This window comes from Oncorhynchus keta, chromosome 35 (genome assembly GCF_023373465.1).
Source record: "Oncorhynchus keta strain PuntledgeMale-10-30-2019 chromosome 35, Oket_V2, whole genome shotgun sequence".
NCBI classification, from domain to species: Eukaryota; Metazoa; Chordata; class Actinopteri; order Salmoniformes; family Salmonidae; genus Oncorhynchus; species Oncorhynchus keta.
This window is the reverse complement of record NC_068455.1, coordinates 79,041,103-79,062,415: the sequence shown is the minus strand read 5'-3', so window position 1 is coordinate 79,062,415 and position 21,313 is coordinate 79,041,103. Positions and strand designations below refer to the sequence as shown.

At 43.7% G+C, this 21,313-nt stretch overlaps 1 protein-coding gene and 1 long non-coding RNA gene across 7 annotated transcripts in view; one reads left to right on the top strand and one right to left on the bottom strand.

Moving 5' to 3' along the window:
• The window catches only part of dysf (dysferlin, limb girdle muscular dystrophy 2B (autosomal recessive)), a 352,696-nt gene that overhangs the window by 254,298 nt on the left and 77,085 nt on the right, over positions 1-21,313 (top strand). The gene's annotated exons all lie outside the window — the stretch shown is intronic.
• Positions 14,583-15,335, bottom strand: LOC127916311 (uncharacterized). Of its 2 annotated transcripts, none has more exons than XR_008094321.1 (3): positions 15,203-15,335; positions 14,818-15,097; positions 14,583-14,709 (listed from the first exon to the last, which is right to left on the bottom strand). It is a non-coding gene; the product is annotated as an uncharacterized LOC127916311 (long non-coding RNA). The 2 variants fall into 2 exon arrangements; XR_008094319.1 differs by having other exon boundaries at positions 14,609-14,744.

Here is a 21,313-nt window from a genome sequence, read left to right as displayed (position 1 = left end):
CCTAAACATCCCACATTACATGACCTAAAACATCCCACATTACATACCCTAAACATCCCACATTACATACCTAAACATCCCCATTACATTCCCACATTACATGACATTACATACCTAAACATCCCACATTAAACATATGCCCTAAACATCCCACATTACATGCCTAAACATCCCACATTACATACCCTAAACATCCCACATTACATACCCTAAATGCCCACATTACATGCCCTAAACATCCCACATTACATGCCCTAAACATCCCATTACATGCCCTAAACATCCCACATTACATACCCTAAACATCCCATTACACATTACATGACCCTAAACATCCCACATTACATGCCCTAAACATCCCATTACATGCCCTAAACATCCCACATTACATACCCTAAACATCCCACATTACACATACCCCATCCCACATTACATGCCCTAAACATCCCACATTACATACCCTAAACATCCCATTACATGACCTAAACATCCCACATTACATACCTAAATTCCACATTACATACCCTAAACATCATTACATTACATACCCTAAACATCCCACATTACATACCCTAAACATCCCACATTACATACCCTAAACATCCCACATTACATACCCTAAACATCCCACATTACATACCCTAAACATCCCACATTACATGACCTAAACATCCCACATTACATACCCTAAACATCCCACATTACATACCTAAACATCCCACATTACATGACCCTAAACATCCCACATTACATACCCCCATAAACATCCCACATTACATACCCTAAACATCCCACATTACATACCCTAAACATCCCACATTACATACCCTAAACATCTAAACATTACATGCCCTAAACATCCCACATTACATACCCTAAACATCCCACATTACATGCCCTAAACATCCCACATTACATACCCTAAAACATACATACCCCTAAACATCCACATTACATACCTAAACATCCCACATTACATACCCTAAACATCCCACATTACATACCCTAAACATCCCACATTACATACCCTAAACATCCCACATTACATACCCTAAACATCCCACATTACATACCCTAAACATCCACATTACATACCCTAAACATCCCACATTACATGACCAAATGTGATAATTGACCAGAATATTGCTGCAGATGAGAACACCCACGTTCAGATGGCATAAACAAGCAGACATTTTTTTTGAAGTGTTATGACAAGAACCCTCATTCCCAATGTCGTGTTAGTTTAACTTTGGTTTGGGATGTGTTGTGAACTCTTGAAAACCGTTTTGAAACTCATTGATCCTGAATGTTACCTGTTGTGTTGCAGGTGGCTCCACATTCACAAGACCATAAACAGAAGACAGACGTCCACTATCGCTCTCTAAGGATTCCAAACTTCATACTGGAGGTTCCTGTTCCCCTTCCACACCTACCAGCCGAACAACTCTGTACCATCGAGAGGAAGGTGAGATAGAGGAGAGGGAGGGAGGGGAGGGAGGGGGAGGGAGGGAGGGAGGGGTGGGAGGGTGGGAGGGAGGGAGGGGGGGAGGGGAGGAGGGAGGGAAGGACAGGGAGGGAGAGGGGGAAAGGGATGGAATTACATAGGAAGGAGGGGGAGGGGAGGGAGGAGGAAGGGAGGATTACAGGAAACAGGAAGACAGGGAGGGAGGGGAGGGATGGAAGGGACAGAAGGAAGGAGGGGAGGGAGGAAGGAGGAGGGGAGGGAGGAAAGAGGGGAGGGAGGGATGGAAGGGAGATCAGGAAGGAGGGGATTAGGGGAGGGAGGAGAGGAGGTGTTCAGGTGTTTTTAAACGGAGCTGGAACAAAACACCTGCTCTCACTCACCTCTCTCACACCTATCTCTCACACCTCCCACATCTCACTCACAGCTCCTCACATCCCCTCTCTCACCTACTCACATCTCACTCACACCTCTCTCCCACCTTACTCACACCTCACTCACATTACCATACCCTCACACCTCTCTCATACCTCTCTCACACCTACCCTACACCTCACTCACATCCCTAAACAGGGCTCCGGGCAGCCCTAAACATGGACATTACATGACTCCTAAACTCCACTGCGGACCTAAACATCCCTTTCATCCCTCCTCTCTACATTTTCCTCCTCTGTCTCTGCTGCTAAACATCCCACTTTCTACCATTCTAAGTTCCAAGCATCTGCCTCTAACCCTAGGAAGCTCTTTTGCCACCTTCTCCTCCCTCCTGAATCCTTCCCCCCTCCCTCCTAAACATCCACATCTAGATGACCTAAACATCAACCATTTTACATACCCACATGACATCCATCCTCGTTTGCTAAGTCAAGCGACACCGCTGGTTCTGCTCACACTGCCCTACCCATGCTACATGACCTCTTTCTCCCCTCTCTCCCAGATGAAATCTCGCGTCTTGTGACATCCCGGCCGCCCAACAACCTGCCCGCTTGACCCTATCCCCTCATCTCTTCTCCAGACCATTTCCGGAGACCTTCTCCCTTACCTCACCTCGCTCATCAACTCATCCCTGAAACGTCCCTCCCGTCTTCAAGAGCGAGAGTTGCACCCCTTCTGAAAAAACCTACATTACGATCCCTCCGATGTCAACAACTACAGACAGTATCCTTCTCTCTTTTCTCCCAAAACTCTTACATACCCGTCCTATGGCCAGCTCTACCACATTATCTCTCTCAGAATACCCTAAACATCATTACATCCAAATCAGTCAGGTTACATGACTAGTCATTCAACTGAAACACTCTTCTCTGTTACGGAGGCGCTCCCGCACTTAAACCTAACTCTCTCACCTCTGCTCTCATCCTTCTAGACCTATCGGCTGCCTTGATACCTGAACCATCAGATCCTCCTCTCCACCCTCTCCAGTTGGGCATCCCTAAACATCCCACGCTTACATTGCGTCCTACCTGACAGGTCGCTCCTACCAGGTGGCGTGGCGAAATCTGTCTCCTCACCACCGCTAAACTCACCACTGGTGTCCCCAGGGCTCTGTTCTAAACCCCTCTTATTCTACCCTAAACACCAAGTCACTTGGCTCTGTCATAACCTCACATGGTCTCTCCTATCATTGCTATGCAGACGACACACAATTAATCTTCTCCTTTCCCCCTTCTACATGACCAGGTGGCCGAATCGCATCTCTGCATGTCTGGCAGACATATCCAGTGTGGATGAGATCACCACCTCAAGCTGGCATAAACGGAGCTCCTCTTCCTCCCGGGGGGAAGGACTGCCCGTTCCATGATCTCGCCATCACGGTTGACAACTCCATTGTGTTCCTCCCAGAGCGCTAAGAACCTTGGCGTGATCCTGGACAACACCCTAAACGTTCTCAACTAACATCAAGGCGGTGTCCCGTTCCTGCAGGTTCATGCTCACAACATCCGCAGAGTAGACTGCCTCACACAGGAAACGGCAGCAGGTCCTAATCCAGGCACTTGTCATCTCCCGTCTTGATTACTGCAAACTTTGGCTGGGCTCCCTGCCTGTTCCCATTAAACCCTACAACTCATCCAGAACGTTACCGCAGCCCGTCTGGTGTTCAACCTTCCCAAGTTCTCTCAGGTCACCCCGCTCCTCCGCTCTCTCCACTGGCTTCCAGGAAGCTCGCATCCGCTACAAGACCATGGTGCTCGCCTACGGAGCTGTGAGGGAAGGCACCTCAGTACCTCCAGGCTCTGATCAGGGGACACCCAAACAAGGGCACTGCGTTCATCCACCTCTGGCCTGGAGGCCTCCCTACCACTGAGGAAGCACAGTTCCCGCTCAGCCCAGTCAAAACTGTTCGCTGCTCTGGCCCCCAATGGTGGAACAAACTCCCTCACGATGCCCAGGACAGAGGAGTCAATCACCACCTTCCGGAGACACCTGAAACCCCAGGGGAAGGAATACCTAGGATAGGGTAAGTAAGGTGTAGGTGTTTTAATCCTTCTCCCCCAACAAGATTTAGATCTCACTGGCTGTTCCACTGGTTGTCATAAGGTGTATGCACCAATTTGTAACGCTCTGGATCACAGCGTCTGCTAACCTCATCACTCTAAATGTAAATGTAAATGTAATCTCACTCACAGCTCTCTCACACCTCTCTCACACCTCACTCACACCTCTCTCACACCTCTCTCACACCTCTCTCACCTCACTCACACCTCACTCACCTCACTCACATCTCACTCACAGCTCTCTCACCTCTCTCACACCTCACTCACACCTCTCTCACACCTCTCTCACACCTCACTCACATCTCACTCACAGCTCTCTCACACCTCTCTCTCACACCTCACTCACACCTCTCTCTCACCTCTCTCACACCTCTCTCACACCTCACTCACACCTCTCTCACACCTCACTCACCTCACTCACCTCCTCACTCCACCTCTCAAGGACATCAGGATAGTTCTACTCGGGGTCATGACAACGACATGTCTGTTCCCACCCAGTTTAGTTGTTAGAGAAGTGGACTAACTATATCAAAACAACGTCCAGAAAAACAATCTCTAACATAAAACGTCAGTCGAAGGCAACTGAAATATATCCAAATGATCCCAATGTCTGCATTGTGTTTACGTCGTGTATCCCTGTGTGGTTGCCATGGTGTGTATTTAAACACATTGTAGTGTGTAGTTGTGAAGTCTTCATTATCTGGACAGTGTTGAGGGAGTATATCAAGTCATTTTCTCCCCAGTGTGTGTATGTATCAGTCTTGCTGTCAGAGAGCCTGCTGATGGTGTCTGGCGAGATGACACTGTCTGACAGTGGCGTGTGGATGGTGTGTGTTATGGTCCAAGTAACATTGTAATGACAGTTGACACCACTCAGTGGTAATATGCAGTCTGTTTCTCCTCCGCTCCTTCTTCTACGTTCTCCTCCTTTCTACTCTCCTCCTCCATTCTCCTCTTCTCCTTTCTTCCCTACTCCTCCTTTCTCCTCTCCTCCTTTCTTCCCTACTCCTACTTTCTCCTCTCCTCCTTCCTCCTCTACTCCTCCTCTCTCCCCCACTCCTCCTTTCTCCTCTCCTCCTTCCTCCCCTACTCCTCCTCTCTCCCCACTCCTCCTTTCTCCTCTCCTCCTTCCTCCCCTACTCCTCCTGTCTCCCCTACTCCTCCTTTCTCCCCTCCTCCTTCCTCCCCTACTCCTCCTTTCTCCCCCACTCCTCCTTTCTCCTCTCCTCCTTTCTCCGCTCCTCCTCCTTTCTCCTCTCCTCCTTCCTCCCCTACTCCTCCTTCCTCCCCTACTCCTCCTTTCTCCTCTCCTCCTTCCTCCCCTACTCCTCCTGTCTCCCCTACTCCTCCTTTCTCCTCTCCTCCTTCCTCCCCTACTCCTCCTGTCTCCCCTACTCCTCCTTTCTCCCCTCCTCCTTCCTCCCCTACTCCCTCCTTTCTCCCCCACTCCTCCTTTCTCCCCTCCTCCTTCCTCCCCTACTCCTCCTTTCTCCCCCTACTCCTCCTTTCTCCTCTCCTCCTTCCTCCCCTACTCCTCCTTTCTCCCTCTCCTCTCCTCCTTCCTCCACTACTCCTCCTTTCTCCTCTCCTCTCCTCCTTCCTCCCCTACTCCTCCTTTCTCCCCTCCTCCTTCCTCCCCTACTCCTCCTTTCTCCCCCTCCTCCTTCCTCCCCTACTCCTCCTTTCTCCCCTCCTCCTTCCTCCCCTACTCCTCCTTCCTCCCCTACTCCTCCTTTCTCCCTCCTCCTTCCTCCCATACTCCTCCTTCCTCCCCTACTCCTCCTTTCTCCTCCTCCTTCCTCCCTACTCCTCCTTTCTCCCCTACTCCTCCTTTCTCCTCTCCTCCTCCTTCCTCCCCTACTCCTCCTTTCTCATCTCCTCTCCTCCTTCCTCCCCTACTCCTCCTTTCTCCTCTCCTCCTTCCTCCCCCCACTCCTCCTTTCTCCCCTCCTCCTTCCTCCCCTACTCCTCCTTTCTCATCTCCTCTCCTCCTTCCTCACCTACTCCTCCTTTCTCCTCTTCTTCTCTCCTCTTCTATCTAATAATCTTCTTCTTCTCTCTCCTTTAGGAACACTTCTGGAGTCTGGATAAGAACGAGATGAAGGTTCCTCCTAAAATCACCATTCAGATCTGGGACAACGACAAGTTCTCTTTTGATGACTATCTCGGTAACAGGGGGGTGTATCCATCACACTTTCTCTATCTGTCTCTCTCTCTCTCTCTCCCTCTCTTTCTCTGTCTCTCCTCTCTCCCATCTCTCTGTCTCTCTCTCCTCCCTCTCTCTCACTGTCTCTCTCTCGCTCTCTCTCTCCTCCCCCCTCTCTCACTGTCTCTCTCTCGCTCTCTCTCTCTCTCTCTCCTCTCTTTCTCTGTCTCTCCTTTCTCCCATCTCTCTGTCTCTCTCTCCTCCCTCTCTCTCACTGTCTCTCTCTCGTATCTATCTCTCTCTCCTCTCTCTTTCTCTGTCTCTCCCTCTCTCTCCCATCTCTCTCTCCTCTCTCTCTGTCTCTCTCTGTCTCTCTCTCTCTCTCTCTCTCTCTCTCTCTCTCTCTCTCTCTCTCTCTCTCTTTCTCTCACACACATTTCTCTCTCCCCTCTCTCTCTCTTTCTCTCTCTCTCTCTCACATTTCTCTCCTCTCTCTCTCTCTCTCTCTCTCTCTCTCTCTCTCTCTCTCTCTCTCTCTCTCTCTCTCTCTCTCTCTCTCACTCTCTCTCTCACACTATACATTATATACACTGAATATATATATATGACTGACTCCTTTCCATGTCCATTCCATCTTCTCCTCCATCCCTCTTTTAACCACAGGTCTGTTAAATGCCCCATTAGTCATCTCTGACACGACAAGAACAGAACCAGTGAAAACACACTACTGATAGGAACCTGATGTGTGTGTGTGTTTCTGTCCATCTCAACCCTTGCGTGAACCACACACACTTGCTACTTGCACAGTAGACATTTCTACAGTTGATCTACATGTTCATCCGCTGTGAAAACAGTGTGTGTGTGTGTGTGTGTGTGTGTGTGTGTGTGTGTGTGTGTGTGTGTGTGTGTGTGTGTGTGTGTGTGTGTGTGTGTGTGTGTGTGTGTGTGTGTGTGTGTGTGTGTGTGTGTGTGTGTGTGTGTGACATTCCTGTTTGTGTGTGTGTGTGTGTGTGTGTGTGTGTGTGTGTGTGTGTGTGTGTGTCCATGCTGTGTGAAGACATTCCTGTTTGTGTGTGTGTGTGAGTTTGTGTGTTTTTTTTGTGTGTGTGTGTGTGTGTGTGTGTGTGTGTCAGTTTACAGATGACTGATAGATAGCAGATATCTTCTCAATTCTGCTGTGATATTGTAATGCTGTCAGCACATTCTAAGGGATGTTGGTTTCTCTGTTTTATAGCCCTCTCCCTTCTTTCTTTCTCTCTCTTTCTATCCCTCTCTTTCTCTGTCTCTCTCTCTCTCTTCCTCTCTTTCTCTGTCTCTCTCTCCTCTCTCTCTTCCCCTTCCTCTCTCTCTCTCTCTCTCTCTCTCTCTCTCTCTCTCTCTCTCTCTCTCACTCTCTCCCTCTTGTTTCCATTTCTCTTTCATTTTTCTTTCTCTCTCTCTTCCATTTCTCTCTCTATCCCCCTCTCTCACTCTCTCTCTTCCATTTCTCTCGTCCCCCCCCTCTCTCTCGCTCTTTAATTTCTCTCGTTCCCCCACCCTCTCTCTCGCTCTTCCATTTCTCTCGTTCCCCCACCCTCTCTCTCGCTCTTCCATTTCTCTCGTTCTCCCATTCTCCAGTCGTACAATAAAGGGATGTTCTCTTCTTCCTCCAGGCTGTCTAGAGATGGATCTTCATCACATGCAACGACCAGCCAAATCCCCAGAGAAGTGTACCTTAGACATACTGTCACAGGGACAGGATAAACTGGTGTCGCTGTTCCAACAGAAGACGGTCAAGGGCTGGTGGCCGTGTGTGTGTGACAGCAACGGCGAGAAGATCATCGCCGTGAGTAGACGTAGACAGACAGACGGACGGACGGACGGACGGACGGACAGGACGTTAAGATTATTTTATTTTTAGTAGTTAAGCTTCTTCATATTTCCCTTAAATGGGTATGCCCCTCCTTTCTTTTCTTTCTCTTCTCCCTCCCTCTTCTCCTCTCCTTCTCCCTCCCTCTTCTCCCTCCCTCTTCTCCCTCCCCTTCTCCCTCCCTCTTCTCCCTCCCTCTTCTCCCTCCCCCTCCCCCCTCTCTCTTCTCCCTCCCTCTTCTCCCTCCCTCTTCTCCCTCCTCCTCTCCCCATCCTCTTCTCCCTCTTCTCCTCCTCTCCCCATCTCTCTTCTCCCTCTTCTCCTCCTCTCCCCATCTCTCTTCTCCTCTTCTCCCTCCTCTCCCCATCTCTCTTCTCCCTCTTCTCCCTCCTCTCCCCATCTCTCTTCTCCCTCTTCTCCCTCCTCTCCCCATCTCTCTTCTCTCTATTCTCCCTCCTCTTCTCCCCATCCCTCTTCTCCCTCCCTCTTCTCCCTCCCTCCTCTCCCCATCTCTCTTCTCCCTCCCTCTTCTCCCTCTTCTCCTCCCTCTTCTCCCTCCCTCTTCTCCCCATCCCTCTTCTCCCTCTCTCTTCTCCCTCTTCTCCCTCCCTCTTCTCCCTCCCTCCTCTCCCCATCTCTCTTCTCCCCATCCCTCTTCTCCCTCCCTCCTCTCCCCATCCCTCTTCTCCCCATCTCTCTTCTCCCTCCCTCTTCTCCCATCCCTCTTCTCCCTCCCTCCTCTCACCATCCCTCTTCTCCCCATCTCTCTTCTCCCTCCTCTTCTCCCATCCCTCTCCCTCCCTCCTCTCCCCATCTCTCTTCTCCCCATCCCTCTTCTCCCTCCCTCCCTCTTCTCCCATCTCTCTTCTCCCCATCTCTTCTCCCCATCTCTCTTCTCCCCATCCTTCTCCCTCCCTTCTCCCCATCTCTCTTCTCCCCATCCCTCTTCTCCCTCCCTCCCTCTTCTCCCCATCTCTCTTCTCCTCCCTCTTCTCCCTCCCTCCTCTCCCCATCCCTCTTCTCCCTCCATCCCTCTTCTCCCCATCCCTCTTCTCCCTCCCTCCCTCCCTCCCTCTTCTCCCCATCTCTCTTTCCCTCCCTCTTCTCCCTCCCTCCTCTCCCCATCTCTCTTCTCCCCATCCCTCTTCCCTCCATCCTCTTCTCCCTCTCTCTTCTCCCCTCCCTCCCTCTTCTCCCTCCCTCTTCTCCCCATCTCTCTTCTCCCTCCCTCTTCTCCCCATCTCTCTCCTCCCCATCCCTCTTCTCCCTCCCTCCTCTCCCCATCTTCTTCTCCTCCCTCTTCTCCCCATCCTCTTCTCCTCCCTTCTCCTCCCCTCCTCCCTCTTTTCCCTCCACCCTCTCTCCCTAGGGTAAAGTGGAGATGTCTCTAGAGATAGTTACAGAACAGGAACAGGATGAGAGACCAGCAGGACAGGGCAGAGATGAACCAAACATGAACCCTCACCTGGAGGATCCACAGTGAGTCACCTGTCCTCCTCTGATCTCAAAATTAAAACTTACTGAGCCTTGATTCACGTTCGGCTGAACCACACCGTCTACTTCATTCGCTGTCGTCTATGTCCTGTTCTGTCCCAGACATGTCGTAGTCTCGAAAAGTTCCCAGGACACTTGACAGAGGCTCTCAGAAATGGTGTCATCTAGTCAGCCAGAGACATTGTTCCCTAAATATTCCGTCCACAGACTGTCCATAATGTCTAAATATCCTATCACATGTCAATTACAGGAAAGAATTCAGACAGTTTCCCCCAAAACATTCTCTACATTACAGCCTTATTCTAAAATGTATTAAATTGTCCCCCCAATTTACAAACAATAGCACATAATGACAATTCAAAAACTGGTTTTAATTTATGTATGCTAATTATATAAAAAAATAAAAGACTAGTGTTCACATCCTTGAGTGGCCAAACCCGATCAAACATCTCTAGAGAGAGAGGATCTGCAGAGAAGAAATGGGAGAAACTCCCCAAATACAGGTGTGCCAAGCTTGTAGAATTTTACCCAAGAAGACTTGAGGCTGCAATCGCTGGCGAAGGTGCTGAAGTACTGAGTGACGGTCCTCAAATAATTATTTACATGTGATATTTCAATAGTTTTTAATAAATGTACATTAGAAAAATTGGGTATTTTTTTTGTAAGATTGATGAAAGATTGAAGATTGAAAAAAAACCACGATTTAATCAATTTTTAGAAAAATGCTGTAACGTGATGAGATGTGGGAACGGGGTCTGAATACAATGTATATTTATACTCGAAGTCCAACATTATATTAATATAATAATAATAATATATGCCATTTAGCAGACGCTTTTATCCAAAGCGACTTACAGTCATGTGTGCATACATTCTACGTATGGGTGGTCCCGGGAATTGAACCCACTACCCTGGCGTTACAAGCGCCATGCTCTACCAACTGAGCTACAGACGGACCTTTCTTTGTTTATTATATTCCATTCTTGTACTTTTATAATTGTTTGTATTGTTGTGTGTTATTAGATATGACTGCACTGTTGGAGCTAGTATCACAAGCATTTCACTACACCCACAATAACATCTGTTAAATATGTGTTTTATTTGGAAGACATTGCAGTACTTCCTGTTATACTAATGAATATTTCTCTCTCTGGATCTCGCTTCTCTCTCCCCTCCCTCCCCCCCTCTCTCTCCCATCTCTCTCCCTCTCTCTCCCCCTCTCTCCCATCTCTCTCTCCCTCTCTCTCCCCTCCCTCCCTCCCCTCTCTCCCCTCTCTCCCTCCCTCTCTCTCTCTCCCTCCCCCCCCTCTCTCCCTCTCTCTCTCTCCCTCTCTCTCCTCTCTCTCCCCTCTCTCTCCCTCTCTCTCTCCCTCTCTCCCCCCTCTCTCCCATCTCTCTCTCCCATCTCTCTCTCCCCCTCTCTCTCTCCCTCCTCTCTCTCTTTTCTCCAGACGTCCTGAGACATCGTTCCTGTGGTTCTCCTCTCCCTACAAGACGTTAAAGTACATCCTATGGGGGAGATACAAATTCCCTCATCCTCCTCTTCATCCTCCTCTTCTTCCTCTTCCTCTTCATCGGAGTCTTCCTCTACTCCTTCCCTGTGAGTTGATGAAGGGATGTGTAGGGGTGGGTGGGTGGGTGTATGTCTCTGTTTCCTAATATAAGGGATGTGTGTGTGTGTGTGTGTGTGTGTGTGTGTGTGTGTGTGTGTGTGTGTGTGTGTGTGTGTGTGTGTGTGTGTGTGTGTGTGTGTGTGTGTGTGTGTGTGTGTGTGTGTGTGTGTGTGTGTGTGTGTGTGTGTGTGTGCGTGTTATTTAATTCCCTCTCTCTTCTCACATCTAGAACTATGCAGCCATGAAGATGGTCGGACCGTTCAGTGGACCTGCTAAAGGAACTAAATGAACAACTAGCTAAATAAAAAAGATAACGACAGAGGAAGAAGGAGATGAAAACCACAGAGGAAGAGAAGGAGATGAAAACCACAGAGGAAGAGAAGGAGATGAAAACCACAGAGGAAGAGAAGGAGATGAAACCACAGAGGAAGAGAAGGAGATGAAAACCACAGAGGAAGAGAAGGAGATGAAAACCACAGAGGAAGAGAAGGAGATGAAAACCACAGAGGAAGAGAAGGAGATGAAAACCACAGAGGAAGAGAAGGAGATGAAAACCACAGAGGAAGAGAAAAGCCAAAGAAAAGATCAACTGACTGAATAACCAAAAAGAGAAGAAGAAGAGCTGGAGGGTGGCAGGGTAGCCGAGCTAGTTCGCTGTTGGCAGCCACTGAAAAGTCACTGGTTGAAATCTCTGAGCCGACGAGGTGGAAAATCTCTCGATGTGCCCTTGAGCAAGGCACTTAACCCTAATTGCTCCTGTGAGTTGCTCTGGATAAAATCATCCAGTAAACACAAACCGGTCAAAGGTTTTAGAAAATGCCTACTCATTCAAAGGTTTTAGAAAATACCTACTCATTCAAAGGTTTTAGAAAATACCTAGGTTTTCTTGCCAACAAAGGCCAAAGGTGGCTATTTTGAAGAATCTCAAATATCAAATATATTTTGATTTGTTTAACACTTTTTTGGTTACTACATGATTCCACATGGCGTTATTTCATAGTTTTGATGTCTTCACTATTATTCTACAATGTAGAAAATAGTTCAAATTAAGAAAAACCCTGGAATGAGTAGGTGTGCTAAAAACTTTTTGACCGTTGGTGTACGACTAACCCGTTAAAGTTTAAATGAGAGTGGAAACGAGAGAAAGAACTTTGCAACGCATCAACAAATTACTTCCCCACATCTCTCTCGTCTTTGAAATCTCCCACCACGTAGCCTGGTAGCTGTCACTGGCATCCTCTTCTGTTCATGGCACAACACTTTTCCATCAATCATCTGCAAAAATAATACTATAAAATTCAATTAAGAGAGTTCAGTCTGTGTGTCTGTGTGTTCCTACCCTGGTCTCGCCCCAGTACTGAACCCTCTCCCTGTTCACTTTGATTCCCTGTCTCCCTTTAATGTCTCTCCCTTTAATGTCTCTCCCTTTAATGTCTCTCCCTCCTTCTTTTTTTTCTCTTTCTCTCTTTAATTCCTCTTTTATCCCTCCTTCTTTTTCTCTCTCTTCCCTTTAATTCCTCTTTTATCCCTCCTCTCTCTCTCTCTCCCTCTAATTCCTCTTTTATCCCTCCTCTCTCTCTCTCCCTCTAATTCCTCTTTCATCCCTCCCTCTCTCTCTCTCTCTCCTCTAATTCCTCTTTCCTCTCTCCTCTCTCTCTCTCTCTCTCTCTCTCCCTTTAATTCCTCTTTTATCCCTCCTCTCTCTCTCTCTCCCTCTAATTCCTCTTTATCCCTCCCTCTCTCTCTCTCTCTCTCTCTCTCTCTCCCTTTAATTCCTCTTTCATCCCTCCTCTCTCTCTCTCTCTCCCTTTAATTCCTCTTTCATCCTCCTCTCTCTCTCTCTCTCTCTCTCCCTTTAATTCCTCTTTCATCCCTCTCTCTCTCTCTCTCCCTCCTACTTTTTTTCTCTCTCTCTCTCTCTCCCTTTAATTCCTCTTTATCCCCTCCTCTCTCTCTCTCCCTCTAATTCCTCTTTCATCCCTCCTCTCTCTCTCTCTCTCTCCTTTAATTCCTCTTTTATCCCTCCTCTCTCTCTCTCTCTCTCCCTTTAATTCCTCTTTCATCCCTCCTTCTTTTTCTCTCTCTCTCCCTCTAATTCCTCTTTCATCCCCTCCTCTCTCTCTCTCTCTCTCCCTTTAATTCCTCTTTATCCCTCCTCTCTCTCTCTCCCTCTAATTCCTCTTTCATCCCTCCTTCTCTTTTTCTCTCTCTCTCCCTCTAATTCCTCTTTCATCCCTCCTCTCTCTCTCTCTCCCTCTAATTCCTCTTTCATCCCTCCTCTCTCTCTCTCTCCCTCTAATTCCTCTTTCATCCCTCCTCTCTCTCTCTCTCCCTCTAATTCCTCTTTCATCCCTCTCCTCTCTCTCTCTCTCTCTCTCTCTCTCTAATTCCTCTTTCATCCCTCCTCTCTCTCTCTCTCTCTCTCTCTCTAATTCCTCTTTCATCCTCTCTCTCTCTCTCTCTCTCTCTCTCTAATTCCTCTTTCATCCCTCCTCTCTCTCTCTCTCTCTCTCTCTCTCTCTCTAATTCCTCTTTCATCCCCCTCTCTCTCTCTCTCTCTCTCTCTCTAATTCCTCTTTCATCCCTCCTCTCTCTCTCTCTCTCTCTCTCTCCTCTAATTCCTCTTTAATCCCTCCTCTCTCTCTCTCTCTCTCCCTCTAATTCCTCTTTCATCCCTCCTCTCTCTCTCTCTCCCTCTAATTCCTCTTTCATCCCTCCTCTCTCTCTCTCTCTCCCTCTAATTCCTCTTTCATCCCTCCTCTCTCTCTCTCCCTCCCTCTAATTCCTCTTTCATCCCTCCTTCCCCTTCATGTCGTCAAGAAAATCTTGCCCTCTTTTCACAGCTAGGCGCTCCTATCTTCTTTTCTTCATGCAGAGAGGGGGATAGATCTTCCTCCCTCGTCTCTTTCAACTTTCCCTTGTTCCCTGTGCTGGGTTAAGTCATGGATTTGTTCATCGTGTTCGGAGGCTGGTGATTATTAGATATCATGCTGCGTGTGAGACACACACACACACTTTTTTTTCAGTTCAGGTTTTGCCAAAGTGAATGTACTGTTATAGCCTACAAATGCAAACCATGATCAAAGTAATGTACAGACAGACAGACAGACAGACAGACAGACAGACAGACAGACAGACAGACAGACAGACAGACAGACAGACAGATAGATAGATAGATAGATAGATAGATAGATAGATAGATAGATAGATAGATAGATAGATAGATAGATAGATAGATAGATAGATGGATAGATAAATAAGTGGCTGGCAAAGGCTTATGGAAAATCCCTCTGTTGTTTCCCAAAACAAGTGGCTGGTGATCATTGTGACCCCAAAAAAAAAAAAAAAAAAAAAAAATTCTCAGTATGTATCTTTAAATATGTAGCTGCCAAAAGCCTTATAGATAATACTTTTACTGCAACGTGTTTAGCTATAAAGCCTAGACAATCCTGCTGGAATGAGGACCCGAAGCCCTCAGTGACTGTCAGTCCAATGCTGTTACCCAAGATGACTGTCCCTCTTCACTAGAACAACTTGCCGTTATATACTGTTAATTGTTTAGCCTTCACAGTATTGCTGCCTTAAAGAATCGTTTAGCCTTCACAGTATTGCTGCCTTAAAGAATCGTTTAGCCTTCACAGTATTGCTGCCTTAAAGAATCGTTTAGCCTTCACAGTATTGCTGCCTTATTAAAGAATCGTTTAGCCTTCACAGTATTGCTGCCTTAAAGAATCGTTTAGCCTTCACTGTATTGCTACCTTAAAGAATCGTTTAGCCTTCACAGTATTGCTACCTTAAAGAATCGTTTAGCCTTCACAGTATTGCTACCTTAAAGAATCGTTTAGCCTTCACTGTATTGCTGCCTTAAAGAATCGTTTAGCCTTCACTGTATTGCTGCCTTAAAGAATCGTTTAGCCTTCACAGTATTGCTGCCTTAAAGAATCGTTTAGCCTTCACAGTATTGCTGCCTTAAAGAATCGTTTAGCCTTCACAGTATTGCTACCTTAAAGAATCGTTTAGCCTTCACAGTATTGCTGCCTTAAAGAATCATTTAGCCTTCACAGTATTGCTACCTTAAAGAATCGTTTAGCCTTCACAGTATTGCTACCTTAAAGAATCGTTTAGCCTTCACAGTATTGCTACCTTAAAGAATCGTTTAGCCTTCACAGTATTGCTACCTGACAGAATTATAGAAATGTTAATGAAGTGATTTCTGTTTTGAGAGCAGTATATATTTGTGCATTATGTATCAATATACAAAATAAACTGTATTCAAGTCAACTGGTTTTATATTTTCTGTTGAGTATTATATTATGTTGCGTATGTTCACGAGTATTCATTTACCGTTTTGTTTGTTATTAATCAACTCATCTAGATACAGAGCCTTTATTAATAAACTCATCTAGATACAGAGCCTTTATTATTAATCAACTCATCTAGATACAGAGCCTTTATTATTAATCAACTCATCTAGATACAGAGCCTTTATTATTAATCAACTAATCTAGATACAGAGCCTTTATTATTAATCAACTCATCTAGATACAGAGCCTTTATTAATAATCAACTCATCTAGATACAGAGCCTTTATTATTAATAAACTAATCTAGATACAGAGCCTTTATTATTAATCAACTCATCTAGATACAGAGCCTTTATTAATAAACTCATCTAGATACAGAACCTTTATTAATCAACTCATCTAGATACAGAGCCTTTATTAATAAACTCATCTAGATACAGAGCCTTTATTATTAATAAACTCATCTAGATACAGAGCCTTTATTATTAATAAACTCATCTAGATACAGAGCCTTTATTATTAATCAACTCATCTAGATACAGAGCCTTTATTAATAAACTCATCTAGATACAGAACCTTTATTAATCAACTCATCTAGATACAGAGCCTTTATTAATAAACTCATCTAGATACAGAGCCTTTATTAATAATAAACTCATCTAGATACAGAGCCTTTATTATTAATAAACTCATCTAGATACAGAGCCTTTATTATTAATAAACTCATCTAGATACAGAACCTTTATTAATCAACTCATCTAGATACAGAGCCTTTATTATTAATAAACTCATCTAGATACAGAGCCTTTATTATTAATAAACTCATCTAGATACAGAACCTTTATTAATAATCAACTCATCTAGATACAGAGCCTTTATTATTAATAAACTCATCTAGATACAGAGCCTTTATTATTAATAAACTCATCTAGATACAGAACCTTTATTAATAATCAACTCATCTAGATACAGAGCCTTTATTATTAATCAACTCATCTAGATACAGAGCCTTTATTATTAATAAACTCATCTAGATACAGAACCTTTATTATTAATCAACTCATCTAGATACAGAGCCTTTATTATTAATAAACTCATCTAGATACAGAGCCTTTATTATTAATAAACTCATCTAGATACAGTGCCTTTATTAATAAACTCATCTAGATACAGAACCTTTATTAATCAACTCATCTAGATACAGAGCCTTTATTAATAAACTCATCTAGATACAGAACCTTTATTAATAATCAACTCATCTAGATACAGAGCCTTTATTATTAATAAACTCATCTAGATACAGAGCCTTTATTATTAATACACTCATCTAGATACAGAGCATTTATTAATAAACTCATCTAGATACAGAACCTTTATTAATCAACTCATCTAGATACAGAGCCTTTATTAATAAACTCATCTAGATACAGAGCCTTTATTAATAAACTCATCTAGATACAGAACCTTTATTAATAATCAACTAATCTAGATACAGAGCCTTTATTAATAATCAACTCATCTAGATACAGAACCTTTATTAATCAACTCATCTAGATACAGAGCCTTTATTATTAATCAACTCATCTAGATACAGAGCCTTTATTAATACTCAACTCATCTAGATACAGAACCTTTATTAATCAACTCATCTAGATACAGAGCCTTTATTATTAATCAACTCATCTAGATACAGAGCCTTTATTAATAAACTCATCTAGATACAGAGCCTTTATTATTAATAAACTCATCTAGATACAGAACCTTTATTAATCAACTCATCTAGATACAGAGCCTTTATTATTAATCAACTCATCTAGATACAGAGCCTTTATTATTAATCAACTCATCTAGATACAGAGCCTTTATTATTAATCAACTCATCTAGATACAGAGCCTTTATTATTAATCAACTCATCTAGATACAGAGCCTTTATTATTAATCAACTCATCTAGATACAGAGCCTTTATTATTAATAAACTAATCTAGATACAGAGCCTTTATTATTAATCAACTCATCTAGATACAGAGCCTTTATTATTAATCAACTCATCTAGATACAGAGCCTGTGTTATTAATAAACTCATCTAGATACAGAGCCTTTATTATTAATCAACTCATCTAGATACAGAGTCTTTATTATTAATCAACTCATCTAGATACAGAGCCTTTGTTATTAATAAACTCATCTAGATACAGAGCCTTTATTATTAATCAACTCATCTAGATACAGAGCCTTTATTATTAATCAACTCATCTAGATACAGAGCCTTTATTATTAATCAACTCATCTAGATACAGAGCCTTTGTTATTAATAAACTCATCTAGATACAGAGCCTTTATTATTAATCAACTCATCTAGATACAGAGTCTTTATTATTAATCAACTCATCTAGATACAGAGCCTTTGTTATTAATAAACTCATCTAGATACAGAGCCTTTATTATTAATCAACTCATCTAGATACAGAGCCTTTATTATTAATCAACTCATCTAGATACAGAGCCTTTATTATTAATCAACTCATCTAGATACAGAGCCTTTGTTATTAATCAACTCATCTAGATACAGAACCTTTATTATTAATCAACTCATCTAGATACAGAGCCTTTATTATTAATCAACTCATCTAGATACAGAGCCTTTATTATTAATCAACTCATCTAGATACAGAGCCTTTGTTATTAATAAACTCATCTAGATACAGAGCCTTTATTATTAATCAACTCATCTAGATACAGAGTCTTTATTATTAATCAACTCATCTAGATACAGAGCCTTTGTTATTAATAAACTCATCTAGATACAGAGCCTTTATTATTAATCAACTCATCTAGATACAGAGCCTTTATTATTAATCAACTCATCTAGATACAGAGCCTTTATTATTAATCAACTCATCTAGATACAGAGCCTTTGTTATTAATAAACTCATCTAGATACAGAGCCTTTATTATTAATCAACTCATCTAGATACAGAGCCTTTATTATTAATCAACTCATCTAGATACAGAGCCTTTATTATTAATCAACTCATCTAGATACAGAGCCTTTGTTATTAATAAACTCATCTAGATACAGAGCCTTTATTATTAATCAACTCATCTAGATACAGAGTCTTTATTATTAATCAACTCATCTAGATACAGAGCCTTTGTTATTAATAAACTCATCTAGATACAGAGCCTTTATTATTAATCAACTCATCTAGATACAGAGCCTTTATTATTAATCAACTCATCTAGATACAGAGCCTTTATTATTAATCAACTCATCTAGATACAGAGCCTTTGTTATTAATCAACTCATCTAGATACAGAACCTTTATTAATAATCAACTCATCTAGATACAGAGCCTTTGTTATTAATCAACTCATCTAGATACAGAGCCTTTATTATTAATAAACTCATCTAGATACAGAGCCTTTATTATTAATCAACTCATCTAGATACAGAGCCTTTATTATTAATCAACTCATCTAGATACAGAACCTTTATTATTAATCAACTCATCTAGATACAGAGCCTTTGTTATTAATCAACTCATCTAGATACAGAGCCTTTATTATTAATCAACTCATCTAGATACAGAGCCTTTGTTATTAATCAACTCATCTAGATACAGAGCCTTTATTATTAATCAACTCATCTAGATACAGAGCCTTTATTATTAATCAACTCATCTAGATACAGAGCCTTTATTATTAATCAACTCATCTAGATACAGAGCCTTTATTATTAATCAACTCATCTAGATACAGAGCCTTTATTATTAATCAACTCATCTAGATACAGAGCCTTTATTATTAATCAACTCATCTAGATACAGAGCCTTTATTATTAATCAACTCATCTAGATACAGAGCCTTTATTATTAATCATCTCATCTAGATACAGAGCCTTTATTATTAATCAACTCATCTAGATACAGAGCCTTTATTATTAATCAACTCATCTAGATACAGAGCCTTTATTATTAATAAACTCATCTAGATACAGAGCCTTTGGAAACTATCCACACTTTGTTGTGTTACAAGGTGGGATAAATCATGTATTTAATTGTAATTTTTGGTCAACGATCTACACAAAATACTCTGTAACGTGGGACTATACATTTTTGTATTAATTTAAAATTCAACACAAATATATTTTCAGAATCACCTTTCGTCAGTGATTACAGCTGTGAGTCTTACTTGGTAAGTCTCTGAGAGCTTTTCACACTTGGATTGGGAAATATTTTGTCTTTTATTCTTTAAACATTTATTCAAGCTCCGTGAAATTGGTGCCCTTCTTTGCGAAGCATTGTGGGAAAAAAAATCCTCTCTGGTCTTTGTCATTGAATCTGTGTTTTCACTGCTCGACTGATGGACTTTTTCTTGAAGCAGGTTTTCTTTGCTCCTTAAGTTATTCAATCTTGCCGTAGCAGAAGGGATTGAATATTTATTGACTCAAGACGTTGTCTGCCTGCCTGCCTGCCTGCCTGCCTGCCTGCCTGCCTGTCTCGACGGGGATAAAAGACGTGTCAAGGTTCATGGAGAGGATCGTCATGAACACACACACACCAAGCGTGTCATGAGTGTGTTTGGGCAGTGCCCTGGCTGTACCAGCCTCTCCCTCCAATAAGCCCATGTTAACTGAAGACCTGGCAGTCGCATAGAACACAATTACCCTTAACTTGTCCCGAGACACACTGTTATTTAAGGAAAATGTGACTCTCCGTACCCCTTCCCACCCTCCCTCCCTCCCTCTCTCCTCCATACCTCGTTCCTCCCTCTCTTCCTCCCTTCCTACATCTCCCTCCCTCTACACCTCATTCCTCACTCCCAACATACCCCCTCCATCCCTACATCTATCCTTCCCTCTACCTCCTTCCTCCCTCCCAACATACCCCCTCCATCCCTACATCTATCCTTCCCTCTCTACCTCCTTCCTCCCTCCCAACATACCCCCTCCATCCCTACATCTATCCTTCCCTCTCTACCTCCTTCCTCCCTCCCAACATACCCCCTCCATCCCTACATCTATCCTTCCATCTCTACCTCCTTCCTCACTCCTCCATACCTCGTTCCTCCCTCTCTTCCTCCCTTCCTACATCTCTCCCTCCCTCTACACCTCATTCCTCCCTCCCAACATACCCCCTCCATCCCTACATCTATCCTTCCCTCTCTACCCCCCCCAACATACCCCCTCCATCCCTACATCTATCCTTCCATCTCTACCTCCTTCCTTCTTCACTTCATTCCTAAACATACTAAAGACCAGACCACTTTGGTGTTAGGGGCTGGAATTTGTCATTTTGGGTCTGACCTACACCGTCTGTAGATGTCTAGAAAATTAAAGTGTTTGTTTCTGGCCATTTTGAGCTTGTAATAGAACCCACAAATGCTGATGCTCCAGATACTCAACTTGTATAAAGAAGGCCAGTTTTATTGCTTCTTTAATCAGGACAACAGTTTCCAGCTGTGGGTTTTCTAATGATCAATTAGCCTTTTAAAATGATAAACTTGGATTAGCTAACACAACGTGCCATTGGAACACAGATGGTTGCTGATAATGGGCCTCTGAAGATATTCCCCCTCAAAACATCTACCGTTTCCAGCTGCAATATACACTTTATTTCCAATGATTTTGATGTTATTTTAATGGACAAAAATCTGATTTTCTTTTTGTATATAGGCAGCAGCCTCCGAGTGCTACTGATGGCTGGTTTAACAATGTAAGCACAGTTTACCAAGAGCTAGAAGCAGCCCTCTTTGTTGGCACTATTATCATCAGTTCAATCAACACGCAGCTCAGATGGGGCGGCAGGTAGCCTAGTGGTTAGAGCAGGTAGCCTACTGGTTAGAGCAAGTAGCTTAGTGGTTAGAGCAGGTAGCCTAGTGGTTAGCGAGGGTAGCCTAGTGGTTAGGGAGGGTAGCCTAGTGGTTAGAGCAGGTAGCCTAGTGGTTAGC